Source organism: Neolamprologus brichardi, chromosome 17, assembly GCF_056152115.1.
Source record: "Neolamprologus brichardi isolate AB-2024 chromosome 17, ASM5615211v1, whole genome shotgun sequence".
Lineage (NCBI taxonomy): Eukaryota > Metazoa > Chordata > Actinopteri > Cichliformes > Cichlidae > Neolamprologus > Neolamprologus brichardi.
Genome location: NC_142120.1, coordinates 16440313 through 16464463, shown reverse-complemented (window position 1 = coordinate 16464463; position 24151 = coordinate 16440313). Strand labels below are relative to the sequence as shown.

The 24151-nt window shown below is 39.7% G+C and overlaps 1 protein-coding gene across 4 annotated transcripts in view; it reads right to left on the bottom strand.

Moving 5' to 3' along the window:
* The window catches only part of syt1a (synaptotagmin Ia), a 212201-nt gene that overhangs the window by 144570 nt on the left and 43480 nt on the right, over nucleotides 1–24151 (bottom strand). For 3 of the 4 annotated variants that reach the window (XM_006780865.3, XM_006780869.3, XM_035908624.2), the window contains exon 2: nucleotides 17271–17318. The exons of the other annotated variant lie outside the window; for it this stretch is intronic. The gene's annotated coding sequence lies outside the window, so the exon portion shown is untranslated. The remainder of the gene's footprint in view (nucleotides 1–17270; nucleotides 17319–24151) is intronic. 4 annotated transcript variants of the gene reach the window in all.

Genomic DNA, 24151 nt, shown 5'->3' with positions numbered 1-24151 from the left:
TGCACACATGCCCAGCTGCAAGGCCCCCTCCAACCTGCCTCCTTTAAAAGACGTGGAAGCATGATCACAATACCTCCGGCACGGGCCTTTATCCCCGTGGCAGTGTGCTGTCCAGCACAGACACTGCCCTCTAAGCAAACAACATTTCCTTGATGAACAGAGGCAGGCTTGTTTACTCCTTGTGTCAAGGTACTTTCAGGGTGACTCTGTCAGTTAGGAAAAGGAAGTTTGAAGATGATATGTAGCTCTCAAGTATCGGATGTGAACAGAAGAACACAGCAAACTCAGCTCTCAAATAATCACCGCTTCTCAGGTTCCTGTGAAGCGGTGGCGGGTTGAGGGGGGGTGACAAAAAGTTATTAAGAACTCTCTGTTCTTTAGTCATCTGTAATGTTATATGTGTATTATTATCGCCAAATCACTGACTTTAAAATACCTGAATCAGTTGGCCATATGCAGTCCATGAAGATGTCGTTCAGTGAAAGTCTATATCTTTCCTGTATCCTACAAATGCAGATGTAGTTATAACATTACTTTTATCATTTTTATTGTCTGAAGTGGTACCAATAAAAGTCACAAGGAGGAGTTCAGGGTAGATGGTTGGGTATAACTACAGGGAAAAGGCTAACTTTCTTTTATCTTTTCTGTAGTGAACATCTATAAGCACAGCTGTTCAAACCTTCTGTTTACAAGAGGCAGCCAATAAGAAGAAAGCTTGCTTAAAGAAAGAGGAAGACAAAAAAAAGCTTGCTTTAAGACGGCGAGTGAATGGAAGGGCTGCACCAAGCTCCAGTGTAAGATAAATAAGGATTATTTTTAGAAATGTGAGTCACACAAAGTCACTGTAGTATGGTCTAAAAAAATACAGAGCTGAAAATGAGCATAATAGATCCTTTCTTAGCAGTAAACACTAAAACCAACAATATTTTTCCTTGAGTGGCAATTGAATACTTTTCTGTACCCGGTCTGGTCAACTCAAGCACTGAAAATATGTAATAGTGTTTTGGTAGTCACAAATCTTTAGTTTCTCTTTTTGTTTTTAAAATAACACCACAACCCAGCTGGGAACTGTACTTTCAAGCAAACATTATTAAAATGTGAGGAAACAGTGGTTTCCAGGTACCCTTTCGCAGCATGGATTAATACATAACCCTGTGCGACATGATGGCTTTAATAATGTAGCAGCTTATCTGTGTGTCATTTGCAAAGAGAAATAAGTGCTTTCAGGCTTGGGCTTGTTTTTTATGGATTAACTAATTGCATAGGTGACAAATTGCAGGGGGCAAATTAAAGAACAAAAACAACATACATTTTCTTATTAACGTGTTCGGACACCGTTCACCCGAGAGCAGCTTGATTTTTAATGTGTGGAACTCGAGCCATTTGAAGGATGTTCCCTCATTTGGTCTGTTGATGATGGTGGTGGAGAAATCTAATATTTAATTGGATAATTAGCAGCAATAGAGCCACATGTCAAACACAGACGTTCTGCTGCTCCTCCACGCAATTAAGTCAAAGGTTCAAGTCGAGTTGCTTTTATTTAATACTGCAGTGTCATTCAACAATGTTTTTTCTCAACCCAGTGAATATTCCCATGTGTTAGCATCAAACTATGCTCGATGAAGCAATGTTTATTGTGTCACTAGAGTTCTACTAATCACCCTGTATAGACACTGCTTACGGACTAGACTAGTTCAGGTCACACGTGATCGTGATGGTTGTTGACATGTGTCTAGTCTGTTGTGTAATTGCTAGAGCAACAGATATAGTTGCGCACTTGGTCGCCATTTGGGAGTAGGCTCCATCTTGAAAAAGGATGAAAGATTCCTATCTCATTCTTTGTCATTCCCCACCCTCCTTTATCCAGCTACTGGAGGCAATGCTCTTATAACTAGCTTAGCTGAGGTGACTGTTACTCACACGGATGCTGAGGGTATCACACAGTGCCTCAGGTTTTATGTGATCTTCTGTATCTTCCGTACTGTGGACAGACACGGAGATTCGGGATAAACAAGACTTGTGCCACTTCACTCAAGATATGCACCGGCTTTGCAGGGGTAGAGAAAACTCCTCATGACGCATCAAGAGATAAAGGCATGCCCTTATAAGAAGACCCAGCTGTGAGCTATGAAAAAAACAAGAAAATCAGTTTTTGACCCAGTTTTTTGTTTTTGTTTAGAGTTTTTTTGCATCTTTGAATGAATGAATGCAACTGGCAGAAATAAAATCAATCTGTTCCCTAGAGTATGGAATTATTTTAGTTATCAAAAAGTACTTCACTTATATATAGACATGTGTTTTTTTTTTACATTATAACATACATATGTAAAAAAAAAAAAAGATGCTTGTTATTGCCATCAAAGGTTAAACGTGTTGCCCTGTGAAGCTCACTGTCTCAACTAATGGATTTCTCTTAAAAATAAGAAAGTAAAACTGTTTTAACATATATTTTATTTAAACTGTTTTTTTAGTAGCTGTCTGCTGTGCCCCGCCTCTAATTCTCTAGCCAATTGTTATGATTGGCTGGTTTGAAGAAGTATGCAGACTGGATGGATAGCAGCCTGTTAACCTCCAGCTGACAGCCACCTCGCCCCCAAAGAGCCAGATCAGGATCACCTCTTACTGGGGTATATTGCCATGGTAACTTCTGCTGCAAAACTAACTTCCTCCAGAGCAGGTTATGCTCAATATTAGAGACCAACAGGTAGGAAATCACCAACCAGCTTTCTGGAAAATAGTGTCAGTAGTAGGAGGGTCTGAAGTTTTTTAATGTGTTCTCTAATGAGCATGAGTATTTAATATAGCTTCTTATATGCTACTTTTTTCTTGATTTTATGTTTTTTCCTGTTGGCTGCTAATAATTTTTCCGATTTCATTATATATGCCTTAATATATGATTGTAAGATGAACTGTTGTGCTCATAAACTTTATACCAAATTTCCATGTAGAGTAAGCGAACTGTTGAACTGTTTTTACATGTATTCTTTACTCTCAGACAAATAAACACAGCAAGCTGAAAGAACAACAATGAAACTGTCTTTTAATCATTAATTTAATAAAATATTTGGTTATATTCTTTCAGATTCATGTCTCAGTGAGAGCTTTTTGGTTTTTAATATGCCTGCACAGTGCTTTTCCTCTCAAACACATACACATACCACTGCCTTGTCTGCAGCAGTGTGTTTTAGGAGTGAAGAGTGGCACCTCATGTTACGTCTAGGTTACACCCAGTCTGGCACGGACCACTATCTCTAACCTTGTTTGTGGCCTTGGTGTTTTTCACTGGAATTATTTTAAACATCTAATTAACTGTTGTGCCATTAATTGCATTAGCAGACTATCCAAGAAGTGTTACTTAGTCCTAAGTAGCAGCATTAGCTTGCTAGTGTTAACTGATGGCATCAAATTATGGTCATTTCTGGCTTAAAAGAAAACATGTTGGCACTCAAAAGGCATATGTTTAAGGTTCAAACACAAACCAACAGGTGATGCCGTTGTGGCTACAACCATCTTTTATATCCAGTCTATGGTTACAATTCTTAGGAAGAAATTGAGGACATGTGCAGACAGAATGCAGAGCAGAGAGGGCGTGCACCTACAAAACAATCAGAATGAATTGTTTACATGCTTGACATTTTTTAAAAATATATATATTCCACCCCTTTGAACTGGTTAAATTTCAACTGGCTGACAGGTGACTGCGGTGATTACATTACACATATTTATTCTATCTGGGCTTTCAAAATGATTACAATAGGAATACTAGGCCTGTGATATCTAAAAATCTAATGTCTGCTGCCCTTATATATGTATTCTAGTGCCAGTGGATTAAATGTACTGTAGATGTGTTGATCATTTCTTATTTGACCCTAATAAATGTCCCTATATGGAAGTAACGTCCAAACCATGTCTAATCTAATTCTCTTTAGGTCTGTCATAGCAGAATGTAAATCCTAACGTGTGAGCAGGTGCTCACTGTATGAACTGCGTTCATGTTTATGTGCCAGGGAGGGCAGGCAAGCTAAACTAGGCCAGAGGGGGGTCGTCTCCATGGTGACAACAGCAGCAGTAGAGCTACATGCACCTGTGTAATGCCAGCTACTAGCAGGGTTTTTGCAGTGTTATGAGAAAACGAATGGTTAAATTCATTAGAGCATATATTACAAAAATGCTGTGTTCATTCGTCCTCCTTTCCTGACATTTTTTCTTTCAAAATGTGTAAAAGGTGGTAATCTTTGCCTTATTTCTAAAAACCACCTTCAGAATAGGAAAAGAAAGCACACCGCTATTACAGAGCATCTCTCATTTTCTGTGTGGGTAGTTATTATCATTACATTTGATATGTTTGCTGCGCTTGTAATCATATCAAATTATACAAACAGCTGGATGACCTTCTTTATAAGTGAGAATGATCTTGGCCGATGGTCCTTGGAAGAAAAAAAAATCTCAGTTAAATGACTGGAGCTATTTTAGTAGAAGAACTAAAGATCCCATGTGTTTTGTTTCTTAAATATCAAAAAAGCTCATTTTCCAATGAATTAGCTCATTCATAGGACATAAAAGACTAAACTCACCACTGCACTTTATTTCTATTCTTCAGTCCTTGGGGAGGTTTAGTGGGAGATCATGGTTTGGGTGCATTTAAATGTGACATGTGAAGCACACTGCCATAACCCAGAGAGGGCACCTTGTACATAAGGCAGTCTTTGAATCACTGCAAATGAGAACAGACCGATAGTCAAAGTATATCCTTAAGAGGTTATAATGGTGCCTTTCTGGTGGATTCGGCTTACATGCAGATGCAACCATTGACTTCAGCACTACTCCCTTGCTGTTAAGAACCCAACTGCCCTTTCATTTGGTACTGCCAGCTCACGGCTATTTACCAAGAACAGATGCCCTGAAACACGCCTGCTGCTTTTTCATCTGTAAATGCAAGTGGCCTAGGTGTGCACAAAAAGCTGAAAAAATTATAAATGCTGTACTTTTCCTTATTTTTGAGGCTATTTGAAAACAAGAACGCTTCAGTGGGGTAAAGAAAAAAAAAGTTTGATGATCCAGAGAGCGCACCAGCCTGAAAGGGAAAGAATACAGCATCGAGCTGACCCCTGCTGTGACAATCACTCCAATGGGACACATGGATGCTGTGGCGCTTTTATGCTGTGGACTTAAAAGCTCTCTGGAATTTGTTTTGCTTCTTCCTAAGATGCTCACATCATGTGTAAGGTTTACATCATTTTGAACCTGTCTGTACAACAATTACGGTGCATCTGTCACAATTTTTTTGAACTACTGCATTTACTGAAGTGCAATTTCTGGGTGCACTTTCATTCTTTTCTGACATTTCTGTGGTTGGCAAACATAATCTACGTGATATTTGAGATTTAATGAAACTTCTTCAGTTTTTCAAATAATAACATAATGCATTTTTGGGGTTTAGAGTTACAAAATTCCTCAGCTTATTTGTCTAACAAAGCAGCTTGTGAGGCAGAGCGCTTATTCTTGGAGGTGTGAAAAACCTGACGTAGTTTTCAGAAATAACTGCGGTCTTAGGAGGCGTTTTGTTACCTAGCAACGTGACTGCAAACCTACTTTGACGCAGCGCTAATGATTAAGTTACACATTAAACAGAATTTGAAACATACTACCAACAGACTCGCAGCCGAGGACAGAGCAACACAACTTTAATGGAGAAAAAAAAAAAAGGTGTTTGTTTCGTCCTCGATGGGAAGAACAATCGCCTAAGGTACCGCTTGTTGCCCTCCCTGAAATATGGGAGGGAGGAATTAAAAATCCTCTCTGTGGAAGTGTTAATGAAGTCATGCAGGCAGAAGGTTCACCGGTGTTTGAACACAACAAACAGACACCCAGAATTATACTCCAATGTTCAATTTATAGCCGACTGTGAGCCAGCGCAGCATTAAACAAGCATCTGGGTGTTTTGGCTCATGCTGCCGTGGGCTAGGCGGAGAAATCCCTCTTCCTTTGCGAGGCTCAGCAGAAATGCAACCACATCTGAGGCCACCTCATCGAATGTGAAAAGGAAAAATAAGTAAAGTTTAATTGTGTTCTAATAGTTCTAATGTGCTGGGGGGGTTTCAGGTTCTCCTAATCCAGCAGTAAGAACAGGCCTCATCAACCTGAATAAAAGGTTTCTTTTATTGTGGAGAGTGCAAAGACTCATGGGAAATTTACACTTACTTTGGTACAGTTGTTTAACTAACACAAATATCTAAACAGCAACTCAATGCATTTAGGCTTACAGACATGGCCAAGATGACTTGCTGAAACTGAACATCAGGAAGGGAAAGAAAGGTGATTTGTGTGACTTCTAATGCGACATGGTTGTCGATGCCAGATGGGTTGGTCTGACTATTTTAGAAACTTGATCTACTGGGATTTTGTACTCCAACACACTCCACAGTCACCACAAGTAAACAGAGCAACTCTAGACGAAAGCTGAAAGGAAGATTCTGATCATAGATGTGCAGCCGATGAATCTGCACCACCAATTTCCAGCACCTCGTTGAATCTGAATGAAAGGTTTCAGCAGTTCCGAAGGTAAAGGGTACCAACCCAGTACTAGCACAGTGTACCTAGTAAAACTGGTGAGCATACATTCAAGCTCAAACCTATTTAGACTCAAGTGTCAACTGAAAGCATTTTCATGTGGTTTGGAGTGTTTGTGTGGCCAGAAAGAGTGTTAAGATTTAGCTGAGTGCTAAGGTTTTAGTGCCACCTCTCTTCTAACCACATGAAATAAAGGATTGGGTAATACATACATGGCCGATGATCAGAAAATATTCTGCATGGAAAAAAATGTGTTTTTATAGGATTTTTATTCTTTATTTTGAATTTATTGCCAGTAATTAATGTTTGAATAGCATCATCAAAGAGAATCTGTACTTTAGGGTGAAATTAATAAAAAAAAAAAAAATGCCATCCAGCAGTACCAAACTACCAAATTAATTTGCACCCTATCTGATACTCCTTATGATACTGTAATAAAGTGAAGGAACTTAAGTCAGACCATGTGGTTTGCAGAGAATATGAAAAAGTGTCAGCCAAAATTACAAATCCATGTCTAAGGCAAACATGCTGCAAACATTGATTGTCACTAGTCTTACTAATCCATCTGAGAGTTTGTGGCCACAGGCTCTAATAAGCAAAGTCACGAGCCGAACAGGCATCATCAGTGTGATTGAGTTCACCCCTGTGGTCTGTTTAAATATTTCCCTGCCAGATTAAGTTTGCTAAAGTAGACACAATTACGTTAGCCTCTGCGTATGTCATTATTGGAGGTGAGGCACAGGGATGGGCATGGGCCACAGTGGCACTGAGAGGCTACTAAATTGCTCCTGAGTCAGGCTATCAATCCACTGGATGTTCAATTCAAAGAAGCCTGCAGGCAGACCAACTGAGAAGGCCAAATGTCTGCTTTGCTTAAAGTCCAGATGCACTACTTTGGCTTAAACCGAGCAGAGTGAAAGAACAGAGAGCTAAACTTAAAAGTAAAAAACAAACACCAAGTAAGCAAATGAAAAGATGCATAAAAATGACAATTAGATCAGGAACACCACAACAAAGAGTAGCAGGTGGAAAAACGTACTATAAGTGTTTGTTTCTCAGGGAAACAGTTGTGAGTGGGAGAATCTGAATGAACTTTACTGAAAGTCTGATGCATTTTAGTACATATAAGAAAACTCAGTGAGAATGAACTGTGAGGAAATCTATTTGCATTATGCTGCATCTCCCGTGTATTCTGTCTGATTTCATATGGGTTGGGAAAGACTCCAGCCTTTCATGGAGTTGCACCTCAATGAAAAACAAATTGGAAACCACACCATGTTTAAGGGCTTCATTTGTGCTCGTTTGTTACAAATGTGCAGCAGGAACCGCATTTTGCTACTCTTTGAATATCTACCAAGCAGTAGCTTAATCCCTGAACTGAAAAGCAGCTCTGCCCACACTCCCCGAGGAGTGGAGTGATGGATTAAACCCACAGACCGTACCTCACACCTACACCGGCCCACTCAATCTGTTTTAAGTTTCCCCCAGTTTCAGATGTTTCGGCGTCCCTGTGGTGTTAACACAAAAACAAATGTTGCTTAATATTGACATCCACTCAGTTTGGAAGTACCTCGGGCTCAGGCATTGTGATGAGTCACCAGAAGCTGATCTCAGAGCAGTTTGAGAAGCTTACCTGCCCTAGATATTTCACATATCTGAGGAACAAATTCGAATGCAGCAGCTTTGATCTTGTTAATATGATGCTCGCCGTGGTTTCTGCTACTTTTAGTGCTGGAGTCAATTTCCCTCTTCCTGCCAGCAATCAGTGGACTGGGCTGGGACAATGGCTCCTTCTGTCTCTTTCCTTCTCTCTTTGTTTCTTCACAGTTTCAATCATCAAGTAATAATATCATATTCATAGCTAGGTTTGGTGTTTTTGCAAGTGCAGAACATTTACTTTAGAAACTATCAACAGTTTGTCATAGCAGGAGGGTTTACTCTGTCAAACTTTTGCGTTTTGTTCCATATGAGCCATTTAGGGCTTGTAAACAACTTACGAGCCGCTTGTTAGCTTGTCGTCCCACAGTGTTTGGATTCAAAGAGCCAGTTAAAGAAAAAGACACCACAGAGAAAAAGCTGAAAACGAGCACTGTTTTTTGGGTATTTGGGTGTGTGTGGGGCGGTGATTAAAGATTAGAACATTTCAAACTGATTTATGTGAAGTTCAGTAGCAGGACGACAACCCAAGCACCCCCTTTTGTGTCTAAAGGCATAACACCATCCATTTATTTTTGTTTCATTGCCCCAACCTTTCTGCCCATTTTTCATTTTGTTCTGCCGCACAACTTCTAGCTTAACTTGTTGCTTTTCATTCATCTTTCATCCTCATCATCACTAAACATTCTTTAGCTGTAGCTTTTGTGCTACAGTCACTCTTGGCAAAACAGTGTTTGGAGTCGATGGCATGACTTTGAAATGGTCACTTCAAAGATGAGGACCAGGTCTGCGACTTCCTCCACTCAGTTACTGTCTTCAAAGCAACTTTGAACTTTACTTAAAAATCTAGGCATGGAAGCACAGAAGTGGGCCCAAGCACTTTTTCATCTTTGCTTGTTGCAGATGATGTTATTCTGTTGGCTTCATCAGGCGGTGACATCCAGCTTTCCCAGCGCTTCTCAGCTGAGCATGTAGCATAAGAATCAGCACCTCCAAGTCCGAGACAATGATTCTCGTCCGGAAAAGGTTGGAGTGCCTACTATGAGTCAGGGACAAGTTACTTTTCGAGGTGGAGAATTTTAATTATCTCAGAGTCTTGTTCACAAGTGAGGGAAGAGAGGAGACTGACAGACAGATCGGTTTGTAACCGAAAAAAAACGAGGTCACAGACATCAAGTGGTGGAAATGAGTTTTGTTTATAGTTTAGCTGGCCTCCCTTAGAGATAGGGTGAGGAGCTTGATCATTCAAGAAGGAGTCTTAGTAGAACCGCTGCTCGTCTACATCAAAAATTAACCGTTGAGGTAGTTCAGGCCTCTGACTGGATGCCTCCTGAACACCTTCTGGGTGAGATATTCCAGATATCTCCTGAAAGGAGGAACCCCCAGGACAGACCCAGGACAACCTGGAGAAAGTACTGTATATCTCTTGCCTGCCTTGGGAACCTCCCTTGTCCCCCCAGATGAGTTGGAAGAGATGGCTGGGCCGAGGGAATGCTGGGATTCTCGAACCGTAGAAAATGGCTGGACGGACAGGTGGACAGACTTTGGTGAAGATAAAGAGGTATGTTTATGTCATCAGTGTACCTGTTGTGATCTGGAGCACAGGCACAGATTTCTTGAACACAAGTTCAAATCAAAAACAATGGCAGTGGTGTGTCACTGTGTGTGTTAGCCTTCCTATATTTGGTCCCTGCGAGTTATCTGACACCACGAAGCTATCTTTCACGAGACAAACTCAAGGCGTAAGAAAACCTTCCTTCAATTTCGCACACACTGGGAGTTGGCGGTGCCCTTTCACACTGTTGCATTTCTATTCCTGTACAGACTTGAGGAGAAAATTTAGAAGTTGAAGTTTTCCAACACACCTGTGCAAACCGGGGGTGGTAGACTCAATCTGTCCTCCAACCGGTGATATGCCCACTCTGTTAGCGTCACCAAAGCTAGATGTCACTTTCAGTAGTGGATTATTTATACGTTATCTGTACTTTATCTAAGTACTTCAATCAATTTGGCTTAAAAAATAACCAAATTAATCCAATCAAATGTTCCATTTTAAATATATTCAATTTTAAACGACTTAATTTAATTCAATTACGAAAAACTATTTTACCCTCCTGTTCAGTTAAGTCAGCACAGCAGTTAAATGTCTTATTATCACATTTTTCCTATTTTAGTGGTTCCCATTATCAAAGCAAAGACTTGCTGCACTGCAAGGCCTGTGAGCAGCTGAAATTCATCCAGTTTTATTAGAGTGCAGCTGGGCTTCTTACTGCTAAACATGTATGCAAATTTTCTGAAACTTAACTAATGAATTTGACAGTCATCCAAAGAAACCAGAAGTGCCTTCAACAGCTCAGCTCACACACCATCAATGAGCCACATGTTCCTCTCTCAAGGGGGAGAAGAGGAAACAGGGTCGGTCTTTTGTATTTGTCATATCTCCTCCAGCCCATGGTGACCGCAATGTGTCTCAAACGCTTTGGCTCACAAAGGACAGATCGACACCAAGGAGCCAGGGGAATGGGAGCATTGTGGGAAATGGCTTCCCTGTGGCCATTTTGAACATGCCAGGCCATCTTTCCACATGTGCTGTCTTCTCTTAAGCTTATCCAAGGGGGATTTGTCCCCCCCTCTCTCCCCAAATAAGGATCATAGAGCTGCATTGACAAGCTATCCTATCTGATGGTTACTAAAAACACTATGTGGCACCCTCAAGCCACTGAAGAACACAAAAAGCACATTTCTTTAGAGAATATATTTAATCTTTATGGGCCATGTGAAAATATAGTTTAAATATATGAAAGGGGACATGCTATACTAATTTTCAGCTCCATATTTGTATTCTTGGACTGTACTAGAGTAGGCAGTTTGCCTCCCACCAGGGAGGAAGCAACCTGCAGGGTCAATGCAAGGCAAATGCTACACATTCACCTTGCTGTAAAAGGTCCGGAGGTTGACGGTGATGAAGGCTCATCCTCTGAGCAACCAGCTGATTGTGAAATGAGAAAAAAAATTCATGCAATCACAAACACAAAAAGAAGGTTGCCCATCTATTTTCACTTTAGTGTGACTGAGCATTATCAACTGTCTTCTGATTGGCTGACACCAGAAAACAGAAGGTCTAAACAACAGGTGGGTGGGGCTGTGCACTCAGAGGTAGAGCTGTGTGCCTGAGACGATCACATTAATAACATACAGCCTTTGTTGTGTTGAATATTCCCAGTTCTGGATGTTACCTGAAACTCAGCTATTTGATAACGATGCCGACGCAAATTTGATTCAATGAGCAAGGCAGGAAATGAAATAGCAGCAAGATTAAAATGGAGAACAAGGACTTGCTGTCTGCCCCTCTGAAAAGAAAACACTGCTGAATACTAAGCTTGACAGTGGAGAAGAAGGATTGAATTTTGTACCGGCAATGGCAAGTTTAAAAAGTGAATGAGAATGTGACTGATAGAGGTTTAGTCTGGGAAATATCACACACTTACAAAGCTAGCAATAGTTAGAAATTGTTATTGAGACAAGTTTCAACTCTTTTTCCCTTTAAGTTCAATAACATCCCAATTGTTCCTCAATTGTTTGTACTTGGTTTGACCTATAGTGTAAGTTTTAAAAAATCATGTTGCTACCAAAAAAGGATTAGTTTTCAATGATGCTTCACATTTTTAATGGGCAACCTATCTGCCAGCTTATCTTTGGATCTTTTTTTAACAAATAAGGTTAAACCTAAATGAGATTTCCCAAGAGATTACCATTATCTTTATCACCATCTTTATAATCAAGCCGGTACCATGCACATCACTTTAATATGGTGGGATATGCAAAAAGCAATTATGTCAGCCTCGCTATTATTAAGATTCCATTTTAATCTCAGTAACAGGAGTAATAGTGTCTGCAACCATGCTAGCAGTTCTAAGTGCTGCTTTGAGCGAAATGCTCACTTCAGCATGTTAACAAGCTCACAACTGATATTTGCTGATATTTATGAAGTACTATGAAGTACTATATTTACTGTGCTCACTATACTTACTATTTAAAAATAAAAAATAACAACTGAGGTCAAGGAAATGTCATAACATTCCCCCCCCCAAAACTAACAGTGTTTTCTTACCAATTTGAAAATGTGGTAGATGTGCCTCCAGTGGATTTGATTAAATCTACAGTAGGCCATAATCTAGAAAAGTCTTGGCATATGAACGCGCTTCACATATTTTTTAAAATGCTTAGGCTACGTTCACACTGCAGGCGAAAGCGCATCAAATCCGACTTTGACCCTATGCGACTCATATCCGATCATGGTATGACAGTGTGAACGGCACAAATCCGATGGTCATGTCACATTAAATTCGTCTTTTACGTCACTGACACAAGACAGGCGCCAATTATCAGCGCCGGAGAAGACATCGCGAACGTTTCCTGGCCATCCAGTGTAGATAGTGAAACTGTTGGGAAGACAACGTTGGAGAAACGTGAACATTTTATTTGTATTGTATAATCTACAGATTCTGACAGAAATCTGCAACTATCCTTTGAAGCACCGCTCCTCTAAAACAGCAATAAGGATAATTATTAGGCCATATGTAAATAACTAAATAACTTTATAACTTAAAGCAAAATTGGGAAACGTAAACTCCAAAACAAGTCTTTATATTAACGGCCATCAGTCAAACAATACTGTTTGGTCTGAGTCTAAACAGAGCGCGTTGTGTGTGACGTCTTCTTTTGCGCATGCTGGCCGCTTTGAGGGTTCACGCTAGAGCACGTTTGCTGTCACGTTTTATTTGTAGTGTGAACAAGCAGACAAGAAAAATTGGATTTGATCAAAAAATCTAAATTGAGCATTAAGACCTGCAGTGTGAACGTAGCCTTAGTTGCCTTGACTTCAGATTTCACACAGTACTCAATCACCACTCTCCAAAATCAAATTCCTCTGCTTAACTAATTGTAAAGACTTTTTCCCCCCTCTTTGTGCTACTTCATACACCTTAACTGATGCAGTCAGAGACCTGTGATTGGATTGGTCAGTCTATTATCACAGGTTAGACTTTCTAAAGTGCACAGAAGAAGAAGAATTGAATTCATTTTCACTGAGACTGGACAACTGAACTAGTCTATGTCGATTGTCACCTTTTCAATTGCATAATTTCTGTGGTTTTAATTTGCAAATGTCAGTAGTTTACCTCCTTAACTTCAAACTAAAACTAAATCAAAGAGAAGAATGATCAGCTGACTTGGGATACCTCTTGTTTCTTTGGTGCACTGATTTTAATACACTTGCCAACGCTAGATCAGAGATTGCTTGAAATAAATTGCTGAAAGGAAGATGAATGTTTTGTCCAGCAATATCATAAACATGCAGACTACTTGAGCTTTAAGTTGCATTTAGTTTACTACAATATAAATATGTCCTTAGTAGGGACATTCCAAGCAATTAATTTACAGACCTATCTGAACAAATAGTTCAAAAAGTTAGACAACAGCCAGTCAAAATAGATTGTTAAAGACCGTCTATTGATCCTGAAAATATGCAGAACTTAACTGGACGTAGCGTTTTCAGTGGAGAAACGTTTCGTCACTCATCCAAGTGACTTCTTCAGTCTCAGCTGACTGCAGGTTTCCCCACCCTTATAAACAGTACAGTTTCATGACTGAAACTAACACCACTGGATAACGATGGGCGGCGAGGTCAGGTTTTTGATCATCAACATTCAAATTGTCATGACCATTGACCAAAGTCCACTAATCAATGGCACCATTCGTAGAGAGTTGGGGAATGGCTGCAATCACAGCATTGTAAGATCCCGAAAGATGTACCCTTAGGCCCCCTCCTCGATTCAGAGATGGTCGTTCCCTTTTCACGTAAATGGCGTCCTTGACTCCGCGCTCCATCCAGATCAACAGAATCAGCTTTTTGAGATTTTCCTAAATGGATGATTGAGCATGCATCAAGACTTGACTGAGAAAGTTCAGGTTGTGTTTTGTCACATATAAACTTTTAAGCTTGTTAGAATTGTATTGTATTTACGTGTATGTAAATCAGTAAATCATTGCACCCATTTTATATTTTCCTAGTAAAATATAAAGAGTTGAGTGGTGACTCAAGACTTTTGCACAGTACTGTAAGTGCATCCGCAAACTGTAAATAAAAACAACTGCAAATTACATAAATGTGACTCGTCTTTGGCTTACATGATTACCGTGCATCTACAAAGTGCTTCTGCTATTTTCCAAAACATCGCACTTTTAGCAGTTAGATGAGGGGAGGTGAACACATCAGCCACTTATTAGTTGTTAAAGTAATGTGAAATTTAAAATGACTCAGCACACTGTTCTCTGCTTTCTGCGCACTGAAAATGCCAGGAGGTTATACAGCCTTCTCAGTCAAACACTATAAAATATCTGCAAAATACTACACCAACAAAAACTGCTGTGAAAACACCACCAAATTACTAAATGGAAAAAAACGTTTCCTTTTTTAACAATCCCAAAGATGTTCACTTTAAGCGAAGAAACAATGAATCACCTCTGAAACACTACACTTTAACTTTGGAAGCCATTAAGGCTCGTCTTTCGTCATATGGGTAATTTGTCGAACACATTTCTGGTCATGTTGTTTTTATTTTGAAGCACAGTGAACCTGTGTGTTAGCCGTACTCTTTTTTTTCAGTGGCTGACGAACATTAAATGAGTTTAAAAGGGGAATAAGTGCGCTCATCTTTCTGTTACCCTCCGGCAAAACGTAGAGCCTGGGTAGACTAGGATTTAACCCAATCATATGGCATGAATGATGATTAATATGCTTGCTAATGTGAGACGGCTTAAACATCTCTGGATGTGAGATCAGGTAAACAGCAGTGAACACCGGCAACTGGAGGTGGGAAGTGCACAGTCCATCAATCATGGTTGACAGCTGGGACAGACGCAGGAACTATCATCATCATCATCAGATAGGAGTGGGTGCTACACTGCTTCAAATCACAGTGCTAATTAGTGCTATCTGCAAATGTACACTTATGTACAGAGAAACTCAAGAGAATTATTCTGAATTATTCTGCATTAACTAATGTTTAGCAAGTCCAAATAAACTGTTTTACACTTCTTTTGAGCTCAATACTGAGCACAGCACTCCTTTTAATTTGCTACAGTTAGAACTGATGCTTTCATAGTGGAGGTAATGTAACGTCTTGAGTGGCTACTAGCAACAAAGCAGGAATGATGACTTCAAACCAAAAAGCCAAAAGCAGAGACAGTAGTCAGGACTATCTATTAATATACAGAAGTATTCTCTCAGGTATGAGAAGAGAGCAGAAAAAGTAATAAACCCTCACCACTCAAATTATGAATGTCCTTGATTATTCAGATTATTCCAGCCTCAGCAGGAGACCAGCCTCCACTTCTTGAAAGCCACACAATTTGAACTAGAACAGATTACCACTTGCCTTTTCCTAATTGGAGGCATACACAGTGTGTACTGGGCTACCTACACATCAAACCTACAGGAGCTGCCATAGAAGCTCCCAGCACAAAGTTTTTGTGCTGATGTTTGGAGTTTCACCGCTACTGAGTTTTACACCAGGCTTATTATAGTTGAGGAAAATTAAACTACAAACTAAAACTGGATGAGAAAAAACATTTAAGTTTACTAAAATAAAAATAAAAACAAATGAAGCCTAACTACAATGATTTTGCCAACTTGGAAAACTAACAAAATAAAAACAGAGGAAATATCATTAGATTGGAAGAAGTGTCACCCAGTCACCTGATGCACTCTTTAAAGTGACCCATTCTTTCACAGCTATGTGTAAAGGCACACTGCAAGGCTATCTGCTTGATTTTACACACTCCATATGGTATCCATATAGTATGTTGGCATTTGTGTAATTAATCTCACTGCCTGAAGGGAAGATAAACTTAAATTTTTGGCCTGCTGTCATAGCAACATGAAGTAGTCACAAAAGAAAAACACTATTTCTTTGTGTTTATAGAGATAATTTGGCACCACAACTTTTGAAGTAGTGTATTTCATAAGAAAGCACATTTCAGGTCTGCAGCAGATATTCGGTACAAACAGAGCAGAGAGACACAATAGTGTTATTGCCTAAACCTAAAAAAGTCTTTTCTGTTTAAACCTAACAAATGAGTTTCTATATTCTAATCATAACTAGGTCATTTTAAATGTCACCAAATAAAGTATTTTTTTAGTTATTGACATATTGAAAAACAATACAAATGTGTGATGTTTAGGGCTTGAACTGCGAAGCAGCAAAATTATTCACTCGGCAAAAAATAGCACTTGAAAATCTAGTGTCCGGAGGCACAAACCAGTCGATTACAAGTTGTGACTATTTTCAAACTGTTGGGAGACTGTGTTGTTATTTTAAGTGCAATAAGCAATTCTCTCTACACTGTTCATGTTTGCTATTCATAGACAGGCTTTATGTACCTTTGTTGACCCCAGTGTGTCGGTTTCTAAGATTCAATCCCAAAGCAGTTCTGCTTGATTGAATTGCTTGAAATATTTATCCAAACATTCAAGTAAAAGTCCGGCCCACTAAATAACGAATAAACAGAAAACACAAAAGCCAGTGGCGCTCATCCACCTGACTGGATGGCCACTCCGGTCCTTCTGATCACAGCTGACTTCACTTCATTGAATTAACACACAGTTTTCTGGGCTACAGGCTCAGGGGCCATGTTGGAGCCTCACTGGTGAATATTAGATTGCACGCCTCCAGATCTCATTAAAGGAGGCAACAGGACAATGTCTGCATCTCAAACGAGACCAGAGGCCATCAAGCATTCTGGCTCCCTGTTGGATTTACTGGTTTGATTGATACTGTGTGCGTGCATCAGAGAATAACAGAGGGCAAGATGTCATTTTTGGTAAATATAATTAAGGCATTTTTATAAACTACACAATTGGTGGAAAATTGGAATTTGGGAGTGTATAGCATGGGGTAAAGGGCGTACACTAAAGGCCCTGTCCATTTTCCATACAGGTCAAATGACAGATCTGATGAAAAGCCTATTGGCCTGACACTTACAGTATCTTCAGTCAAAGACGTTCCTTCCTGTCTTCCTCTTCCAGCTCACTGAAAAACAAATTTCACAGTGTCATTATAAAACAAAAATCTGCACTAACAGGAGATATGTAATCTGTGCTGATAAATACAGGGTAAGAGTAAAACAAATGTTTTTTAAATGGCTTGGGTAATCCCACCAGTGTGTGTTTTTTTTTTTTTTTTTTTAAATGTAATGAAATGGGCCAAATGAAGGCATACAACTGAGGCTTCCCTGAAAATTAAATTAGTGGGTCACTGTAGGATTTTTTTAATAAAGATGTCCAGTATTAGCCACAGAGTATTACATAAAGTTTTAAATAAAAACTACATGTGCCCGAAGGCGGAGGTTTTATGGTGGTTAATTGCTAGTAGCCGCTAATTAATGTAGTTCATACTGTTAAATCTTTCAGTGTCCACTATTAACTTCAGTGAATAAGCTTAGAGGTGGTATGTTATGTCAGGCAATACGAGGAAATTAAAATACATGCTTTCAAATCCATCCTAACCACACTGTAGGACAGGGGTGGGCAATTCCAGGCCCCGAGGGCCGGTGTCCCTGCAGGTTTTAGATGTGTCCTTGAGCCAACACAGCTGATTCAAATGGCTAAATTAGCTCCTCAACGGCTGTGTCCCAATTCAGGGTTTGCACGCTTGAAGTAGGCATTTTAAGTGTGATTACGTCACCGTCACGCGACGTCGGCTGTCCCAATTCGAAGTGTACTTCAAATGCATACTCCTAATGCGCCGTCGATTTCCCCAAATATCAACCGTGGTCCGGTGCAAGCTTCGTGGTCCCATATATCCCACAATTCATAGCGCGGCAGTGGGTGTGGATAATTTTGCCACAAAATACTGCAGAAGGGAGCGGCCAAGAGTGAACTGTCAAAAGTAAGTACCGAATATGACGTCACTTATTTATGTGTGAATGTTTAATAATGAAGAACATTAAACATTGCTGTTTGCCACATGTCGGCAAAGTTATGTGACATCAGTGTTGTTTGTACTTTAACTTGGTTTTAAAGCATATATATATATATATATATATATATATATATATAAAATAATTTCACAATACTATAATATTGGCCATATTATATTTACCACAGTGAGATGGTTTTAGTCTCATGAACAACATTAGCTAATTGTTATTTACTAACTAATCTTGAAATGACTGTTCAGTACAGAAATGAAGCCCTAGTATCATGTTTTACAGTCCTGTGGTCTCAGCCTCAGATACTCATCTAATCAAAGTGATGTCATGACAAAAATGAATGACCAACAAAACATTTTTTCTCCTTCATTTATGTCACACAATGCTGTATGAGACGTTTCTCGCGGTTAGTATCATGGTTGCTAGGCAACCTGAACAGCGCGACGAAGGCTAGACCGTCCCATTTCACAAGCCTCTCACTTCCGCACTTCTCGTACTTATAGTACGCACCGTACGTAGTACGCGTAGTGCGCGTACTTCAAGCGTGCAGACCCTGAATTGGGACACAGCCAACATGTCCTGCAGTTCTCCAGAGGCCTGGTAACGAACTAATCATGTGATTCAGGTGTGTTGACCCAAGGTGAGATCTAAAACCTGCAGGACACCGGCCCTCGAGGCCTAGAATTGCCCACCCCTGCTGTAGGACAAAGACAAGCTTTTTCCTCTTTCACTAAATGTTGTATATGTATAAACATAACAAACACACCTTTTTGTCAAACAGTATTTATATTTAAATTAACAGAAAGACATAACAGCTGCAGATGACTCAACAAAATTTAGTAAACATGGCTTGTAAACTTTCATTTTTAGCAGATTAGACCAGAGCTTATTCTGAATACGATGCTTTTAAATTATTATTATAATACCTCTAATTTCCTCCTACAGCAGTTTCCATTCTAAAATAAATGTATTACGTTTGTTCATCCCAATTCTCATTTTGTCCTTTAGTTCCATAAGAAATAATAATTTTGAACTCAATTAGCTTGGGTTTCAATCTTTTTTTTTTTTCAAATATTGTGAAACTGATTTGTATCTTAACCTCAAACCTCTGTTTTGAAATGTTAATACATCTTACTATAATTGGTGACAGGCATCGGTGGTCTCATTTACAGGAAGCAGATGGCACATTGTGTAGCAGTGCAGCAGTAGCAAACAACACATGCTGGTACCCTTAAATAGGTTCAAAGGACAAACAAGCAATAGAAATCGTAACAAAAAGAAACCATAACTATTCATACCTGTCTCTACAGTTCTCAAAAATGAGAGTCTGACTACACTGGATACTCGTCACTGGATCTTTGAGGCTCATAATAAAGAGATGAGAGGAACATGTTTATACAACAGGTGCTTGTGTTTGATCCAGCCAAACATGCAAAACCAACACGGTATGTCAAACAAGAGGATAACTTGGGATTGTAGGAGGTACTTCCATGTGATACGCAGCCACTTGGTTATGTAGGTGGTCTCAATTTAATCCTTTTAATTTCATTTTCCAGAACCCCCACAAGCCCAGAACGTACAAGATCAAAGCTGTACTGTACGCTGGCGTCATAGTGCTTCCTAACTGGCCCTGCAAGGATGGTGCTATTAAAGAGAAACTTGGGGATTGTTTTTTTTTTTCAGTCAGGGAGCAGCGACCCTTAAGAAAGTTGAAGCATTGCCTAAAGGAAACCTTCGTTTTGTACAAGGGTGGCAATATTGCACCATATCCAAAGGTGTAAAAACTCCATGCCATTAACAGGACTGGTAGAAAAAAATAACAGCCTGGTCTGGTGGCAAAATGTGGAAGCACCTTCAGCATTTCTAGCATTTTCTTCCTTTGGCTTTTTTTTTAAAATTTGGAAATAGACATGTCCAATAAAGCAAATCTACAGGTTGAATGTTATCACCTTCAGAAACTTGTGAGAGATTATGTTGAATGTAATGGAGTAATCTTTGTGAATGTAAAACAAGCTGCCAAATATATCTGAGTTAAGTAACTGGTACATATCAGCCACTAATTAGCAGCTGATATTTACCAGTAGACAGCAGGAGGGCTTTGAAAGCCAACTCTGTGCTTTTACTGAAAAGGTGTTTCATGAATGTGTAACAGACATGTGGGCTTGAAAAACACCTCACCACGTACCCACTGGGATACTTGGTCCCAAAATAGACTTCAAATGCCCGGGTAAACCAGTCAGCCTCACTGGCATTAGCATCCAGTAATCTAGGTGGAGAGGGCCTAAAGAAATGTCTATTTTTTTTAATAGTGGAGAGGTCAAGAATAGGCCCTTTACAGTGAGTAATGTGCATGAGGGTTCTGCTGCCAAATGTTAACAAAGAATGCGTAATTAATATCACTTAAATCATATCCTATCAAGTCAATGTCCTAATAATCAACATAGACAACTGCAGTTATAATCATTACCACAAAAGAAACTGATACAACAGAAATAAACAAGTGTAGCAGATAAGCTATGAATCAAGAAGACTTGATACACGTCACCAAAATGATTGGCCGAGTTTCTAAAGTACAGCGAGTAATGGCAGCCCTCTTGAAGCTAAAACAAATTTGGCATGATGGGACCTTTCATGTTTCATTATCCTAAAGGAAAAAAAACCCCTAAACTTCAGATCTGTGTGTTTTAGTCTATTTCACAGCTTTCAAAGCTATTGCACCATCACAGCTAACCCAACTTTCATTCTGTGCTCTCTATTCAAAGGACCCATCTCATGTTGTCCTGCCGCCACACTAATATCCACAGCAAACACCCATCCTGGGAGTCTGCTGGAGGGGAGTTCAAACATTTTTATCATGGCAGTTTCACTGCTTGTCTGTGGGCCAAAGCCTTGTGTCAAAGTGTCAGTGTCTTGATGTTACGTATATCCTCAACATTGGCAAAAAGCAATGCTGTCCGAAGAGTGTAGGAGTCCATTTAGAGTATATAGATGGTATTCTTCAGAAATTGCTCATGTTGGTGTCAGTTTCAGTAAACATCAGTGTTATTAGAACTGGAGACCAGTGCTGACATTTTCAAGCAAATTTATGCTAATTTCCTGGGGGTTTCCCCACACAGCTGGATCTGGAGTTTACAGAAAAACAGGAAAATATCCAGTGGGCGCACATTTCTCTGGGTGAAAATGCCTTGTTGATCCATGACCAGACTGATGGGGACTACATAGGAAGCTGATAAGAGAGGAAAAGCAGCTCAAATGAGCAAGCCAAGGTATGCAGAAGAGAGTCTCTGAAAGCACAACATCCTGGACCTTGAAACAGATAGTCTACAGCAGCAGAAGACCACACTGGGGGCCACTTCTGTCAGCTGAAATTGAGGCTTTTGTCATGGTGGGGATCGCTGGTGTGTTTGAGGTGTGGACCAAAAATGCAGACACGGGAGAAAAACAAAGTATAACAGAAAGCGAGCCGTTTATTTGGGCTGATGTCAAAACAAAAAAATAAGGCAAGGCAAACTGGAGAAAAACTAACCTGAAACCTAAACTGGCCAAAACAAAAACATGTTACATGAACATGGCCTCAACAGGAACATGAAAAACTATAACATGACATACACAGAAAATGAACGCGAACAGGCGCTTGAGGAGAGCCAAAACTCACAGAAACATGCAGCCAGACAAACAGACAACCCAAAATGGACTTAAATACACAGAAGGCTAATGCGAGGATGGGGAACAGGTGGGAATACAGCTGGGAAAAATCAGACCTAACAAGACAAGGGGAAGCCAAACAAGACCCACTGCACACAGGACAGGGCCTTTCACAATAAAACAGAAAACGGCATTGAACGTACCCATAACAACACAAGCTTGACATAGAAACATGAAATACCTGAGGAGACATGGAACACATGTAGAGACTAAAGAACTGGCATAACAGAAAGTAAAACACAGAGGATGGCTCCACACCATCACACCACCAATCAACTGATTGGTATGTGTAATGGTGGATCATGTCTATCCCTTTATGACCAGTGTATAACCATTTCCTGATGGTTGTTTCCTGCTTGATAACAAACCATGTCACTAAACTCAAATAATATCAACATGGTTTCTTGAACATGACAATGAGTTCAGTGCAGCTAAATGGCTTCCATAGATCTGTACCATGGATGTAAATCCGCAACAACTGTGTGATGCTATCATGTCTATATGGACCAGAATCACTAAGCATAGTTTCCAGGACCTAGTTGAATTTAAGCACCAAAAAGTAAAGCAGTTTTGATGTCAAGCCGGAGTCTGACCTGGTTTTAATGAATTGGATGATGAGTGTATATTTACGAGTGTATTCTAGACCACAGAATAATGTAAAACTGAACCAGGGATGACCTGAAGCCATCCAAATATCCTAAATAAAGAGACAGACCTCTTAAGTTAAATACCTTTAATCTAACTCGAGTAATTTAACAATGCTATTCCTCAAAGTGAGCGAGCAATACAGGCCCTCTGAATGTAAGCTAGTTTTCATAGCTACTAAAATAAATACATAAACCAACCAGAAACTCTTAGGACTAGTCTAACTGCACAGATGAATATTGGAAATAAAATGTGTTTCTTGTGTTCCTCAATTTAGGCAACCTGCATATTTTGTTTTTGCAGAAATAGAATGAATCATTTCAAGCCTTCATACCCAACCACTACCAACCCATACAACAATGCATTTGATTCATAAAGTATTCTGATTACTCCACTTTCTGCTAAACTGTGGTCAGTGTGTTCCATTTAAAAATATTTTCATCATTTTTGCCAGTGTAGACTTGATAACTACAATGACCAAATGAAAATATGTCACCTTACATTTTTCAAGACGTATTAAAAATGTTGAAATTTACACGTGAAAAATAATTTATTCTGTCAATGATGTAAAACTTCAAACATTCAGACATTTGAGCCTCGTTTCTTCCCTGGCAGCAATTACAGCTCAGAGGAACTTTATCGAATTCTTCCCAGCAGACCCTCTCAAGCTCCATCAGATTGGATATAAACTGTATGTCAACTGCGATTCTTCAGGCCTCTCCACAGATGTCCTGTGGGGTTTAACTCTGAGCTTTTTATGGGGCTACTCAAGGACAGTCAGAGACTTGTCTTCCAGCTACATTGTTGAGAAGAAAGGCATCTTGCCCTAAGCTGAGACTTTACACACTGTGGATAAGTCTGGCCTTTTCTTCAAGGGTGTTTCTATTTTGACTGCAGTGATCCTTCCTAGTTGTCTTCCACACTTATGCTTCCCAGTAGGGATGGTATTAGCCAGATGAACAGTGCCTGATGTAGGCTAGACACAGAGCTTGGAGTTCTGTCCAGAGAATTGCATCTTTGTCTCTTCAGATAATAGACCAGAGTCCCTTAAAAGTAATTTGACAAATTCAAAGTAGGCTTTAATATGCCTTTTACTCAAAAGTGGCTTCTATCTAGCTGCTCTTATGTGCAAATTCCATGAAATTTGGCACAGGTTGCAGAAACATTAAGGCTAATTAAAGCACACACAGTGCGGCGCACATGACTATAGGAAACCCACTGCAAAAGAGGTAAATACTTCCACAAATGAGGACTTTTTCCATTTAAATATATTTGCAGATCTTTGTAAAGCCTCATTTTCACTTAGTCATTATGGATTTGTTAAGAAGGGCAATTCATCTATTTAAAGGGAAACATTTTTCTTGGTAAAACATACACATGGCTTTCATTATTAACAGTTAAGACTATCTGGTGTCCATATAGTAGGGGAGTTCAAAGTACAGTACAATGCCAGGCAAGAAGTATAATCACCGAATTATTTTGCATGACTACTACATCCAGGTCTTCTGAGATTCAAACATCTGTAGTTGAGATCAACAGCTGGCCATCCCACTGCACATTTATCTGGTTACTCTGGACAACA